This window comes from Protopterus annectens, chromosome 13.part0, assembly GCF_019279795.1.
Source record: "Protopterus annectens isolate FY-2018-M chromosome 13.part0, PAN1.0, whole genome shotgun sequence".
Classification (NCBI taxonomy): Eukaryota; Metazoa; Chordata; order Ceratodontiformes; family Protopteridae; genus Protopterus; species Protopterus annectens.
In genome coordinates this window covers 763,610,779-763,626,699 of record NC_056747.1, presented here as the reverse complement: position 1 = coordinate 763,626,699, position 15,921 = coordinate 763,610,779, and the positions used below count along the sequence as shown (strand labels likewise).

General features: G+C 37.1%; 1 protein-coding gene across 2 annotated transcripts in view; it reads left to right on the top strand.

Annotated features, from left to right (window-relative positions):
- SSH2 (slingshot protein phosphatase 2) overlaps positions 1–15,921 on the top strand; it is a 1,225,984-nt gene that overhangs the window by 931,555 nt on the left and 278,508 nt on the right. The window lies entirely within an intron of this gene.

Here is a 15,921-nt window from a genome sequence, read left to right as displayed (position 1 = left end):
CAGCTCCAATTCTCACATTTGATGTGGGGAGAGCGGCTTCCTTATTGATACCACAGGAGGTTCGTTCTCCCTTGACGTGGTAGAAAGGGTTCTCTCCACTGGATCGAGACCCTTGACTATTTCCTCGGATTCCGCCCCAACCCCCCCTCGGCTCTGTCTACGAATCCCATCATTTTACCAGAGGGACAGCCCATGCTCAAGGAGCCCCAGGCAGTTCCCACTGAGGAACAAGTGGCTTGCAAGTTCCCCTCGGAGAGCCCCACCGGAGACATGCCTTGCAAGCATACATGTAAGAGGATGCACTTGGACCCCCCCCCCCCGAGTCCCTTACCAAGGACACGGATTTGGATGATGAGGAAGGTTCCCCCAGATTAACTCCCAAGGATGTCTCTTTTGGAGACATCATGGAAATCCTACGCCAGCGGGGAGGTTGGTCCGCCTCCAAACCTTCTTCTGATGAATCCGTGTTCTTGGAGGCTTTCGGCATGGGCCCATCTACTTCCTGGGTGTCCCCTCCCGCAGATCCCCTGGTGGACCTGGTCACCTCACGGGCCTGGAAGGAGCCAGATACCGTGGAACCAATCCCTAAACGTCCGCATAAGATCTTGAGTCCACCATCAGATAGACCAGCGTGGAACAAGGGTTCCCCCGTAGACACTATGGTGCTAGCAGCAGCCGCAAAAAAGGAACTAGCCCAAGAGAGTTCCTCGGTTCATCACCCTGACCGAGAGTCTCGGATGATGGACCGCTTAGGGAAGCGGGTTTATGCGTCAGCAACCTTTTCCATCAGGGTGCTGAACTACCTGGCCCACGTCACAAGACTCCAGGGCGACCTGGTCAAGGAGCTGGCTGAGTCTCCCCCTAAGTCTATGTTGCAGGAGGACAGAGACATGTTCTTCGAGAGGATGGTCACTTTAAAAGCAGTCTCCAACACGTCCATGCGACTCCTCTCACATGCTACTGAAGGAGCAGCTAGGGCTGCTGGGTCCAGCGTGTCCATGAAGTTCCACACCTGGCTCAGCCTATGTCAGTTTTCGGAACCTTTCAAGGTGTCGTTTGCCAACACCCCTTATGACTGCTCTACTCTTTTTGGTAAGACAGTCAAAGAGACTTTAGTCCAGAGTGAGAAGGACGGGAAGACACTGTCTGCCTTCGGAATCTGCTTCTCGAACCCTCAAAGATCCTTTTCCCGGAATCAGAGAGGGCAAAAGAAGATGTGGTTCTGAAAGTCACAGTATTCCCGGGACACTCAGGGCTCTTCTTCCCCCAGAGGCAGAGGGGGGGACAGGATAGACGCCAGCCCAGAGGCAAAGGGGGTCTGAGGAATTTTGGGTCTCAAGAATCTTTCTTGGACAGGCCCGGACAGCAACCCTGAGGGATTGCCTGACTGCGCTACTCTGGAGGCAGTCGGGGGACAATTGTCCTTGCACGTGGTGGCATGGGAGTCTGTAACAACAGACAACTGGGTGCTTCAGATCATATCCAGAGGATACTGTATCCCCTTTGTGGTTCCTCCCAAACACCTCCCAGACATGCCACCCACGCAAAGGGAAGCAGCAACACTGGAAATCTCCAAGCTGCTAGAAAAACGAGCCATCGAACCTGTCCCCCAGATCAGTCCGGATCGTGCATCTACTCCAGGTTCTTTTTGGTGCCAAAGAAAATGGGGGACTTAAGGCCCATTCTGGACCTCTGTACCCTGAACCTGTCAGTTGCCAAAGAGAAATTCCAGATGGTCACACTACAGTCCATCATGCCGTATCTGCAAGAGAGTGACTGGATGTGCTCGTTAGACCTCCAGGATGCCTACTATCACATAAAGATGCACAGAAGCTCAAGGAGGTTCCTCCGCTTCCGGCTAGGAGTCAATCATTGCTTATTTCGAGCCCTACCCCTCACCACAGCCCCCAGGGTGTTCACCAAAGTGATGGAGGTAGTAGCAGCTCATCTGAGGCTTCAGGGGATTCAGGTCTATCCATACCTGGATGATTGGCTCTTCACTGCTCCCACCAGGCATCTGCTTTCTCAAACCAGGGATTATTTCTTAAAGCTTGGTCTTCAGTTGGGGATTACAATCAACGCATCCAAATCACTTCTACATCCTGTCCAGGTGATAGACTACATTGGGGCAAGGATAGACACACTACAGTGTAAAGCCTTCCTGACCACAGAGAGAGTACAAAACCTGCAGACGCATGTCTCCCTGATCTACCATTCTCATCTTCCCTCGGCAGAATCAGTGTTGAGGGCCTTAGGTTCATTGGCAGCGACCGTAACGTTTCTTCTGTGCACCCAGTTACATATGCAAGTACTAAAGTGGACACTAGTAGTACAATGGTCCCTGCTGGAACTTCCATTATTGTATCCAGTACACCTTAGTTGAGTCTGCCGGTCATCCCTTCTGTGGTGGATGTGCTCTCTGGAAATCTTGGAAGGACAACCTTTTGTTCCAGCCCCTGTCCAAGCCACAGTGACCACGGATGCCTCTCAACTTGGGTGGGGAGGGGCATTGTTTGGTCAGGACAGTCCAAGGCCTGTGGCCCTCTGTCGAGACCAGTTTGCACATAAACGTTCTAGAGATGAGGGCGGTCCTTTTGGCGCTGCAGGCCCTTCATGCCTTTCTTCCTCTGGGAACCATTGCAGTTCAATCAGACAACGTATCAGTGGTCTGGTACGGCAACAAACAGGGAGGGACCAGATCTTACCCCTTTGTCGCGAGGCCATGAAAGTGTGGGAATGGGTGATCTCCACTGGTTGCTTTCTCATAGCAACGCACATTCCGGGACGGTCCAACGTTCTAGCGGACAGGTTAAGTCGGACTATTCTGATGCCTTACAAGTGGTCTCTGAATCAGATCTTTCTGGAGAGGGGGGGTCAGCCTTGCCGCGATCTCTTCACATCTCCTTCAAACGTAAAGTACAGCGAATGTTTCGCTCTGAACCCCCTGCCGTGGGAGTCCCCCAGAGATGCTCTAGTCCATGCTTGTCCTCTCGGTCTTCTGTATGCTTACCCCCCAGTACCTCTTATTCCGAGGTTCCTACAGATAGCTCGTCAACTGGGGAGCAAAGTGATCCTCATTGGCCCATTTTGGCCTCGTCAGGTATGGCTTCCCTTCGTTTGGTCTCATCTTCTGGCCTTGGATCTTGGATCCCATTCATGATCTGATTTTACATCCCATCGGGGGTTCCTTATCTGAACCTGAACAGTTTGAAGCTCACGGCTTGGCTGCTCCAGTTCCCATGATCGCTAGACTCCTGGATTATCCTGTTCAGTTAGGTCTGTTCTGGTGGCAGCTCATAAGTCTTCAACCAGGAAGATTTATCGCAGCAAATGGAAATGTTTTTCCTCTTGGGCTTCTCAAAGGAGTTTAGATCCTTTCACGGCTCTTATTTCTGCCATTCTTGACTTCCTAGCCAATATTTTTCAACAAGGAGCAAGCTCTTCTACCAACAAAGTTCAATTACCTGCCATCTCTCATTTTCATATGGGTGAGAATTCTGCTTTCCTGGCCTCTTCCAGACTGTGTAAAAAGGTACTTTCCTGTTACGCCTCCCGGTCAAGGATCCTATTCCTCCATGGGACCTTGATATGGTTCTTTCAAGCTTTGGTTGCTCTGCCTTTTGAACCTGCTTCAACCACTGATCTTAAGTTCTTATCTTGGAAGACAGCATTCCTGGTAGCTATCACCTCTGCTAAAAGGGTTTAAGATCTGTAAGCTTTGTCCATTAAAGTTCCATATATGATTTTCCATAAAAATAGGGTTTCCCTTCGGACCAATCCGTCTTTTCTTCCTAAGGTTGCATCACAAGTTAACATCAATCAGACAATTAATTTACCTGTTTTCTTCCCAAATTTTGCTAACAAAATGGAATACAAACTCCACTTGGATGTTCATAGACGGTTGCAATTTTATTTACACAGGACTAAAAACTTTCGTAAATCTGATCAATTGTTTGTGTCCTTCCTTAAACCCTTTTTGGGTAAACCTTTCTCCAGGGTCACTATTGCTAGGTGGATTTCCTTGTGCATCCTTCAGGTCTATAAGGATAAAGGTGCGTCTCCTCCGGGTCAGGTGAAAGCTCATTCCACTAGGTCGATGGCTACTTTTGCAGCCTTTTGGTCTAGAGTCTCATTGGATGATTTTTGTTCTCCAGCTACTTGGTCCTCATCTCATACCTTTATTTCTCACTACAAATTGGATTTGACCTCCAGAAGGAGAGCATCCTTTGGTTCTGCAGTGCTCCAGAATATCCTTCCAGGAGGGCCACCCAGGAGTTTAGTAGCTGTGGACTCTGTCCCACAGGTTGAAGACCAAATGAAGTAAACTACTTCAGATAAAGAAGTTATGTACTCACCATAACGTTCCATCTGAGTAGTTCTACTTCATTTGTCTTCAACCGTCTCTCCCTCCTTTTCCCTGACCTAATCATATGAACAGCATGTTGGCTGCAGTTTTAGGTCATAAAGTATTCTTCGGGTCGGGTTCTCCGTATAAGGCTCAGCAAACTCGATCTGGGGGTTGGAAGGTAGTGGAGGTGTATTATGGGTAAGGGGAGGAGCTCAGAGCAGATGCTAGCGAATTTGCCGGCTCGGATCCGATACAGATCCGGTACCCACAGGTTGAAGACAGATGAAGTAGAACTACTCAGATGGAATGTTATGGTGAGTAAATAACTTCTTTTTTCATTCCAACAAGTTGACTCTATTTTATGAATCTAAACAGAAAAATGGCAATTCTGTACTGTGATACATCTTATTACTGTATTGCTTACCTTTGCCCTGGCACACTGAAATTAGAATCTGCTTCTGTAATGTAATATACCTGCTAAGCACTTACTTTATATAAAAGCTGGCTTTGAGGTGAGCCGATGGAGTTGGGGGGGGGGGGGTTGACAATATTCATTTTCTTTTTTTAAAAAGACCATTAGCTTGTGTAGTAGAGAAGGGAGATTGTGTAAGATCCAGGTGGGTAAGGTTACAAGTGAGCTTGTACCAGCTCACCCATCCTAGAGTGTAGGGCATGGTGATTTCTGATCAGCAGTGACTTCATGGCACCAAAATATCCAAGAGAGGATACCCTAACTCTCTATTACCTATCCCTCCTGTAACTTCAAAATCAGTGCCACAGATCCAGGAGCCAGTATCACTACCAGTAATGATTGCATAGACTATGAGGTCTTTAAAGCCATATCTCAAATGTCAGCAGCTAACCAGCTACTTCCTGGTGATCTTTTGCAGTCTCTAGTACTTAAAATTGTTTCCCAAAATGGTCACTTCATCCACTGATCTGGAGCTCTCATTTAAAAAATGCCTCTTCAAAAATGAGACACCATGAATGTCTCCTTGACCTGCAATGGAAGATCCTGATGATGGAGAGGGTGCCGGTTCACCAGTATTGCTACTAAAGGACCCCAGGTTTGAGGAGGAGTAGTGCTACATGGTACAAGAGGAAAGGGATGGCATACAGACCCCATGCTATCACCACAGAGAGGTTGCATAGCTGCAGATTCATGCTTCATTCTTCCTGGGTGTTCCCTCCAGTGGATATTTTAAAGAATGCTACAAGAGTTGCCTGGTATAACCCATCCATAGTAGCACCAGTGCTCTGGAAGGTAGGTAGGATATTCTAGCCCACTAAAGATGCACAATCTGTATGGAGACCTCCAAAGCTTTCCCCACAGTTTCAGTGGCAGCTCTGTAAAAGGCTGCTACTTTTCAGATTCCTGGTGTCTGTCTCCTGATGGAGGAACGAGGGTACTGTACAGATTTGGGTAGTGTCAGTCTGAATCCATTACTGTTTCCGTGCAGCACTGAGCTTATTGAGTAGTATGGCATATCAGAGGGAGCTCTCTGAATAATTGCAGATTGTGATGGAAGAGCTATGTGGTGGACTTCTGAAAAAGAAATTTAAAGTCTAGGCCACAGCTGCTTCGCATGTGGCCAACCTTATAACCCACATGATAGAAAATGTGGCAAAATGTGCAGTCAGACCCAGAGAGATTTTATAGAGGATAAAAAGTCAGCTGTCTTAGATTCCCCATTCACTGATCTGCTGTTGTTCAGGGATTAAGTAGAAAAGTCACCTTAAGGGTATGGAGTCATTCCATGAGATCTACTGGAGTTAAGTTTTGCCCTGCGAAACATTCATATACAAGGGCATAGAGTAGTAGTGTGCCACTCCTCCTACTCCTCAAACCTGGGGTCCTTTAATGGTGATACTGGTGAATGAGTACACTCATCATCATCAGGATCTTCCAACAGAGGTCAAGGAGACATTCATAGTGTCTCATTTTTGAAGTGGCTTCTTGTTTTTTGATGACAGCTCCTGATCAGTGGATGAAGCAACTATCTTGGGAGAAACTTTTAAGTACTAGAGATTGCAAAAGATCACTAGGGAGTAGCTAGTTACCTTTTGCAGTTTTCTTGTGGACCAAACAGAACCATCAGGCAAATGCTGGGAGAGGTCAGCTTCTACAAGGCCAGTTGTTGCACAATTGCCCAACCAGAGGATCAGCAACATTCTCTGGAAGGTCCTGGTCAGACAGGGGGAAGACAGTAGCACTCATGAAACCTTCCTCAGCTTCTCCCTGCTGGAAGCAGTCAGAGATTTTATTTTGTTTTACTTTTGCACGGATCTCACTAGACTATTTGCAAACTTATTCCAGGAGAAGTAAAAACTCAGAGACTATATCATTTTAATATTTGGAAGTTCGTTTAGGGCAAGGATATCAAGAAAAGAAATTGGGCATTGATTGTATGAGACAGAATGCATTCAGGAATATATATCATGGGTGTGCATATGTATAATAGTTAAGGAGCAATGCGGCAAAAAGAAAAAGTGTACAAGTAAAAGGAATGTAACACAAATTGCACTCTGCAGGATGCAAAAAAAAGGTTAAAGTAATACATTGCATTAAAAACTGTTTGTATATAACACTTTACGGACAGAAGTAAGGATTACATAAAATTGTCTGTGTACACCACAGTCCATAGAGAATAATACATTAAGATGAATCTTGTTGATGTGTTTTTTATTTTTGGGAAGCTAGTAGTTGGGTATTCAGGTAAGTAAGGGCTGATAATTTGGATCACATCTATAGCTGTGCTCACCTGTATTTGCCCTTAGCAATAAAAGCAAATGTATTCAATTCGGAGTTAGGGATGAAGTACACAAGTGTTTATTGTACAGCATATCTTATATGTTCTTGTGTTGTGGGTGTGCAATTAAGAAGTTAAAAAGTGTTTGCATCTAGGATAGATGTGATGAGTAGTAGAGTTTGGGCTATTTATTGTTGCAAAAGCATTTATAAGTACTTGATTTTTGAAGGTGTTTTTAAACGTTTTCCTAAAGATGTTGGAATGTTTTTTAAAGGATATAGGGAGGGTTCCCTGAGTTTAGAGACTAGGATGGAAAAACTGCAGTCACTGATAGAATGTTTGTTTTGTACAGTCTGGAGAGAGGGGTGTTGGGAGTTGAGGAACAGAATCTCTGTTTGTGTTGTCTAACTTGTTAATCTACTGGTGACATGGTTGAATGTTTCTTTTTTGAGTGTTAGGGACCTTTGGAGGAAGTCTACATATTGTTTTATTGGGACCTATGATTAAAGGTTATAGTGGTACATCGTTGCTTTGGGGAGAGGCTATTGAACCTGCAGATTTTTCTGGTAGTTACTTGCAGGGCTTTATTTATTTATTTAATTTATGTATTTATTTATTTATTTATTTTGTGATTTGTTTTCAGTAACAGAAGCTTTTACTCAAGTTGGGCCACGAGAACACCTTTCATAACATTTCTGCTTTCTGAGCTTAGGAAATGTAATATTCTCCATTCCCAGAAAAGGAGTTTATTTTTCCTTTAATCATCTCCGTATGGTGTTGGAAGTTCAGTATTTGACCAAAGATGCCAAGGTGGAAAAAGGTCTAACTAGTTTCAGTGGAAAGCAATGATTAAATTTGAACTTCCCATTCTATATATAACCTTTTTTTTTTCAAAACAGGTTTATTGTTTTAACATATAAGAGAAATATCATAACAATTTTATACAAGTAATTAAAAATAGGTATTATTATAATATTCAACAAAACAACTAAAGTATTTACAAAGACATCCACTACAATCAGATAAATTAATTAAACTAAAATACCATGCTATTGAAATTAAAATTTTTTTAACAAATTTTGTAAATTATCCCATACAATAAAATAAGATGTTTTTCTATTTGTTCTAGTCCTAATTGTGTTTATTTCCATATGGCACACTATATTCATAACATTTTTAAATTCATTGAACGAAGGAGGTGTATCTGAAATCCAATTTCTAGTTATTATTTTCCTAGCCACTGCTAGAATAGACCATAACAAGGGAAGCTTAACCTTTTAACACTTTGAGGTACAGGTGTGTTGAATAATATAAGAGATTTAGAAATAATGAAATTATCTGTAAAAAGAGCCTGCAAAAATTCATTAATTGACTTCCAGTATTCTTTCAATTTTATACAGTCATAAAACATATGAGCCCAGTCAGCATTAATTTCTACATTACATCTCTTACATATATTATCTTTATTATTTATTTTATTCATCATCAAAGGTGTATAAAAAGATCTATGTAAAAATTTCCATGTATAAAGTCTCCAGACAATGGAAGACGTAGTTCTATAAGCAGATTCCAATATATATTGTTTATCTTGTTGATTTGGTGGGTCCCCATTAATAGAAGTGAAATAATTCCAGTATGAATCTACACTGTAAAAGTTTCTTGTCTGATAACTTTATGTATGTATGAAAGTTTACCTTTATCAGAAACTTTATGTTGTAAATTTAATATCAAGTAATCAATCAGTGTTGGAATAGATTCTTTAACAGTTATAGACATTAAATCTATTTTATTAATGAGATGTTGTCTAAAGGTCTGAACCTCTAACCAGCAAGTTTCTCTTAGATCAAATTCTTGTTTTAAGAAATCTAGATTTTTAACTTTATTATCAGATATCAACTGATACCAGTACTTTAGATCATTATCTATAGCTAAATGAGTTCCTTCAGAAGTAGATGACAAAAGCATTCCCTGAGTATACATTATAGGAAATACAATAAAATTCCATTCCCTATACTTAGGGTGCATGAATATAAAGTTACGATAACTAATAATAATATTTAATGGGTAACAAACCATATGTTTAGGTGTAATAGGTGAAGTACAAAATTCCTTTAGTAACCATAACATGGAGTTATTTACAATCATATTTTTATGTGTTAAGGAGATTTTCATGAAGTGTATACTAATTAGCTCCCAATAATCTTTCCATTTTGTGACATATGACTGATCTATTAATAAAGTAATAACTTTTACAATAGAAGAGATAGTATATAAATTAAAGTCTGGAAAAGAAATACCCCCTTGAGACCAGCTATTAGTATGTTTCTTTAATGCAATCCTAGGTCTATTAGGTGCCCGTAAGAAATTTAACATTAGTGTGTTCAGTTTCTTGATAATTATTTTTGTAGGTGGAAGTATTATTGATTGTATTAAGTATAAAATCTTGGGGAATATTATCATTTTAATAATTGTAAGTCTCTCCTCCATAGTAAAAACATATTATTCCAGGTATTAAAAAGATTTTGTATATTAAGAAAACAGGTATTATAATTATTATATATAATAGATTTAATATCTTTAGATAGTATTATACCTAAATAAGTTATCTGACCTGAATTGGGTACATATTTAGTAAAATCACTAATGAGAATATTTTTCGTGTATATATAGTTAGTATTTTAGTTTTTCTTCATTGAATATTAAACCAGAAATACTTTTAAAATTCATCATGTTGTCAAATAGAGACTGTATAGAAGAATTAGATCCTGCTGATGTAATTAGAACATCATCTGCAAAAGTTGAATTTTGGATGTTGTATTTTCATCTATTTCAAAACCCTCTATGTCAGTACTGTTTCTGATCAAATTAGCCCAAGGCTCCATTACTAAAGTGAATAATAGTGGAGAAAGTGGACATCCTTGTTTTGTACCTTTAAGAATGGGTATTTTTGTGAAACATATGTTCCTACCTTAATATAAGCCAACGTTCCTTTGTATAAATGTTCAATTAGATTTACAAATGCATCCGAGAAGTTTGTGCACTTCATTAAGGTAAACAGATAGTCCCAACTTACTGAATCAAACGCTGAACTTATATCAAGACTAATAAGTGTTAAATCTTTCTTTTTCCTATTTGCAAAATCTATTAATGTTAAAGTTCTTCTTATATTTTCAAAAGTATTTCTATTTACAATGAAGCCTGTCTGATCTATATCTATAATGCCGGGAATGATTGTCTTCAATCTATCAGCAAAGATATTCATAAACATTTTATAATCAACATTAAGTAATGAGATGGGCCGATATGAAGAACATCTAGTTGGATCTTTATTAGGTTTTAAAATTGCCGAAATAAATGTATATTGCCAAGATGGGGGGTTATTAACTCAGTTTGGGCCAAAATAAAAACCTTATGTATTAATGAATATGTATTTTTAGAAAGGATTTTATATATCTCTGGTATAATACCATCATTACCCGGTGCTTTGTTTGATTTAAGCTTATTTATTTGTGTAATAACTTCTGTATATGAAATACTCTTGTCCAATAGTTTAATCTGTTGTTTATTAAGCTTTTTATTCATATTTGTGGTTATAAACTCCTTTATTTTATCTTTAGGTTCCATGTTAATATTATTATGGTTAATTTTGTGAAAGTGATTTCTAAATTCATCTAGTATTTCTGGTATACTAGAAACATTCTTCTTTTTCCTTAGAGAAAAGATTTCTTTGATATGGTTTTGTTTATTCAACCTTTTTGTTTTATTTTTAAGTCTATGTAAGTAGTATTTGGGGCTTATTGAATAAGACAAAAACTTGTATTTCTCTAAAGTTATTTTAACTTTATGAGTTAAAATTTCTTTGTATTTCTCATTTAGTTTGTTTATTTCTTCAATAACTTTCTTGTCCATAATATTTTCTTTATTATTATGTTTATAAGAGTCTAATTTACTTTGAATATCTAACAATTCCTTATCCCAAGATTTCCTTTTATTATTATACCATCTGATACTTTGTCCATATAGATATGATTTTAAGGCATCCCAAACATAAACAATGGAGACTTCAGGAGTGCTATTTATGTCTAAAAAATGTTTTACTTCTGAAAGTATATATTCTTTATAGTCTTTTAGTTGAGTTAAGTATGCTGGTATCCTTTTGATCTGAACATTATGAGTATTTTTATCATGAATTCAAAAACAATTGAATTATGATCAGATATAGGACATGAAATGATTTTGGAATTAATTAAATCTGTTACCATCTGGTTAGAAATAAAGACCCTATCTATTTTTGAATAAGTTTTGTATCTGTTAGAAAAAGGTGTATGGTAATGATTTTGAATCTATCTGATTATTAATATCATTCAAATGATAAGAATTAGCAAAATCCTTTAAATGTTTTGCATTAGATGTAATTCTTCTCTTTCCTATAGTGGTAGTATCACTTTCATGTAGTATACAATTAAAGTCACCAGCTAAAATAATATCTCCTATAGAGAATGATATGATCTTATCAAGATGATGTTTCACTGTATTAATACCAATTCCAGGTATCCAATATACATTAATTAAAGTGTAAGTCTTCCCATTAATTTGTATTGTAACCATACAAAACATTCCTTTGTCATCCTGATAAGACTTAATGGTTTTAGGAATGGGCATACTTTTATTCCATTAAATAGCCACTCCTCTTTTTTTCTGAGTGTGCTCTGAACTAACCAATACTGTATATTTGTTTGTGGCTAGTTTATCAATATCTTTTTTCAAGAGATGGGTTTCTTGGAGGAAGACTAAGTTGGCCTTATGTAAATTAATGTATCTTATTAAGCTTGCCCTTTTACATGGATTATTCAATCCATTAATGTTTAAAGAAATTCCTTTTAAAGATGTCATTTGGCATTTTTAAAACTTAAGAATCTTATGATCAAAATAACAAATAACAAGATAAGTAATGTTACATCTCCTCCTTTAGGTGTACCTTTAAATATAGCTGTATTTATTGAATCTCTTATGGGATTTCGTATAGGATTCAATTTTGTTTGTAGTGACAATGAATGTACAAAATATATTGTGGATGTCAAAACTATATACAAATAACAATGAACAAGTGAAAATAATGTAAGGATTAAACCTTGCATCCAGCCTGGAGTTGTAAACTCCAACTTAAAGTAGTATTTACCACTCAAGTTAACCCCCTACCCTAAGCAGCAGTACGTCAGCTACCACCTTATCAGTTTAATACTAGTTATATTTAACTGAAGTTAACAGTTTTCAATTGAATTATCTAGCAAGACAAGACTACACATTTGGTAAAACAGCATCATATAAACTAAAATAAACCTTTTTTTTTAAAAACTGTTCATACTACTATATACATCCATGTAATATAAAACACTTGTATTCAAATAGCATTCAAATAATCTTGATGTTAGAAATCAAGAGGAGAGAAAAATAGGTTCTAACATTCATTTAAATCAAAAACTTTGGCTAATATGATTCAGACATTACATATATTAGGATGCATCTAATTTCTGTCATGTAAATACAGTTAACAGCTTCCAAAAAAAACTTGAATTGCTTGTATATGAGCATTTACTCAAACTCATTATTGCCAATAGAATAAAATATTGTATTCATAGAAATTGTTATAAATCATATTTAAGCAGATTCTCAGAAACATTTATATACATATCTACATGCACACACATACACACACACACACACACACACACACACATATATATATATATATACATACATACACACATGCACGCACATATACACATATACACATATATATATATATATATATATATATATATATATATATATATACACATGCATACACACACACACACATACACACCTCCCTCCCTCTTACACACACGCACATACACACACACAAACACACACACACACACACACACACACACACATACACACAAACAAACACACACATACACACACACACATACACACACATACATATATATATATATATATATATATATATATATATATATATATATATATATATGATCTCACTGAGTTGTATCTTTACTGAGCACCATCTTACATTGCTGTCCCTTCAATAAATCTGTCTGCTTTATACAATATAATGCACAGCAAACACATTTTAGTAACCAGATTTTACAAACATGCTATACTACTGCTTTAAAATATATCACATGACAATTTCTTCCAGTATAGAGTTATAAAATTATTTATGCTTGTCAATCAGATGAATTAAATGAGTTATTGTAATGTATATGTTTGGGACATAGGTTTTTAATACATATTATTAATCTGCTATTCCTGTATCTGTGATGTGTCAGTGTGATATGTAGGTCAAAGGTGAGACCAGCTGCTTTCAGCTTCTCTGTGAGTTGAAGCTTTTGAAGTAGCTCATGGACACTGTGCATGAGACAGCCCACATCCCAGATTGTCTCTCTTAACATTTTGGCGGGAAACTTATTAAAAACTAGTGACAAACATTCATTTAGCAGTGTAAATGCATCTAAACATGACAAAACCTTCACAATGCATTCTACAGGTTATTACAGACTCTGTGTAAGTGAAATCAAGCCCAAAATTATTAATAAGTAACAAAACTCAACATGTTTGTCCCAACTCAACTCCTATGCGAATCTTATTATTTGCTGTGTCTATATGATCAAAAGTATTTCTATATATTAATAAAGAAAAGAAAAAGAGAGTAGAAAGTAAAAGGGTGTAAGGCAGAAATAAAAAAAATGTAAGAGAAAGCTATAAGAAGTATATACAATAGAATATTACTTACTGTTTATATTAATAGAGTTAAAAATAAAACATATTATTTACTATTATTTAGTTCTAATTATTATTAGTTAAAGCATGACAGATTATTTACAAACAAGCATAAGCAGTGTAATCAAGAAAGTATAATTAGGTAGTGTCATTCCTGTATCTGTGATGTGTCAGTGTGATATCTAGGTCAAAGGTGAGACCAGCTGCTTTCAGCTTCTCTGTGAGAATTCTGAGAGTTGAAGCTTTTGAAGTAGCTCATGGACACTGTGCATGAGACAGCCCACATCCCAGATTGTCTCTCTTAACATTTTGGCGGAAACTTATTAAAAACTAGTGACAAACATTCATTTAGCAGTGTAAATGCATCTAAACATGACAAAACCTTCACAATGCATTCTACAGGTTATTACAGACTCTATGTAAGTGAAATCAAGCCCAAAATTATTAATAAGTAACAAAACTCAACATTTTTGTCCCAACTCAACTCCTATGCAAATCTTATTATTTACTGTGTCTATATGATCAAAAGCATTTATATATATTAATAAAGAAAAGAAAAGAGAGTAGAAAGTAAAAGGGTGTAAGGCAGAAATAAAAAAAATGTAAGAGAAAGCTATAAGAAGTATATACAATACAATGTTACTTACTGTTTATATTAATAGAGTTAAAAATAAAACATATTATTTACTATTATTTAGTTCTATTTATTATTAGTTAAAGCATGACAGATTATTTACAAACAAGCATAAGCAGTGTAATCAAGAAAGTATAATTAGGAATAGCATTTGAAGAACATATAAACTTTCAGAAAGAGAAACAAGTTAAATCACAGCTTGCCATTAAGTCTCCAGCTATTTTGACTAGTTATGAAACAAAACATTTCTTTGCACACAGAGAATAACTTTGATTAAATATTTTTCAAAATATTTGTTGCTTCTTGGAAATGCAGGAACTATATTTAAAAAGATTAATAATAAAATAAAATGGTGAGAGAGAAAAAAAAACATAGTACAAATCATTTGTTTTTTAGTCTCTTCTTCTTCTCTGAAGTCTTCCACGAAGTTTCAGATGCCAGTCTCTTTAACGAAGGACTAGCCCATTCCATTTCTTCTATTTTTTCTAAAATCTTATTTTTTTTGATAAACAGTAAAGCAGAGTCTAAGTCATCGAAAATTTTAGGACCATCAGGAAGGAAGATTTTAAGCTTGGCAGGAAACAGAAGGTATGTTTTAAACTGTGCTTTTTAAAGCTCCCTTATTAGTGGCAGAAAAACTTTTCTTTTAGCTAATACCATGGAAGAATAGTCATTGTCAAAATGCACAGTTGTTTCATTAATCTTAACAGGAGCTTTAGCCCAAGCAGATTTAAGAACCATCTCTTTATCAAAAGATGATAGAAATCTAACTATAACTGATCTAGGATAGTTTTTGTTTGAGTTAGTATTAGCTATAGATCTATGTGCTCTTTCGATACCAAAAGAGAATGCTTCTGGTAAATCTAAAGTTTTAGGGAGCCATGTTGTTAAAAAGAAGTAATATTGTTACCTTCAATATTTTCTGGCAGTCCAAAAATCCTAATGTTATTGCGCCTAGATCTATTTTCCAGGTCATCCAGCTTTGTTTGTAAATGTGTATTTTGTTTCAGCAGAAACTCAATGTTGATTTCCTCTTCTTGTATTCTATTTTCCATGTCATTCACAGCTTCTTCTATGCCTGTCATCTAGATCTTCTGTTGTTGCAGGTCCATATGTAACAAGTCTATTTGTTTTGTAGTTTTTTCTATGAAAGTGTCTATTTTAGTATCCATTTTATCCATCTTAGCAGTAAGTTGCTGGACTATAATTATCAGAGACTGAAGTTCTTTCTTGATGCTGGAGTCTTGAGAATTTGTCTTACTGGAACTCATTTCAGACTGATAAACTGACAGGAAAATTTCCAAAGTAATTTCTGACAGGAATATTATTAAGATTTCCTTTCTTTTTTAGATATAGTTCAAGAACTATATAAAACAAACATATTTAGAAAGAAAATTACTTCA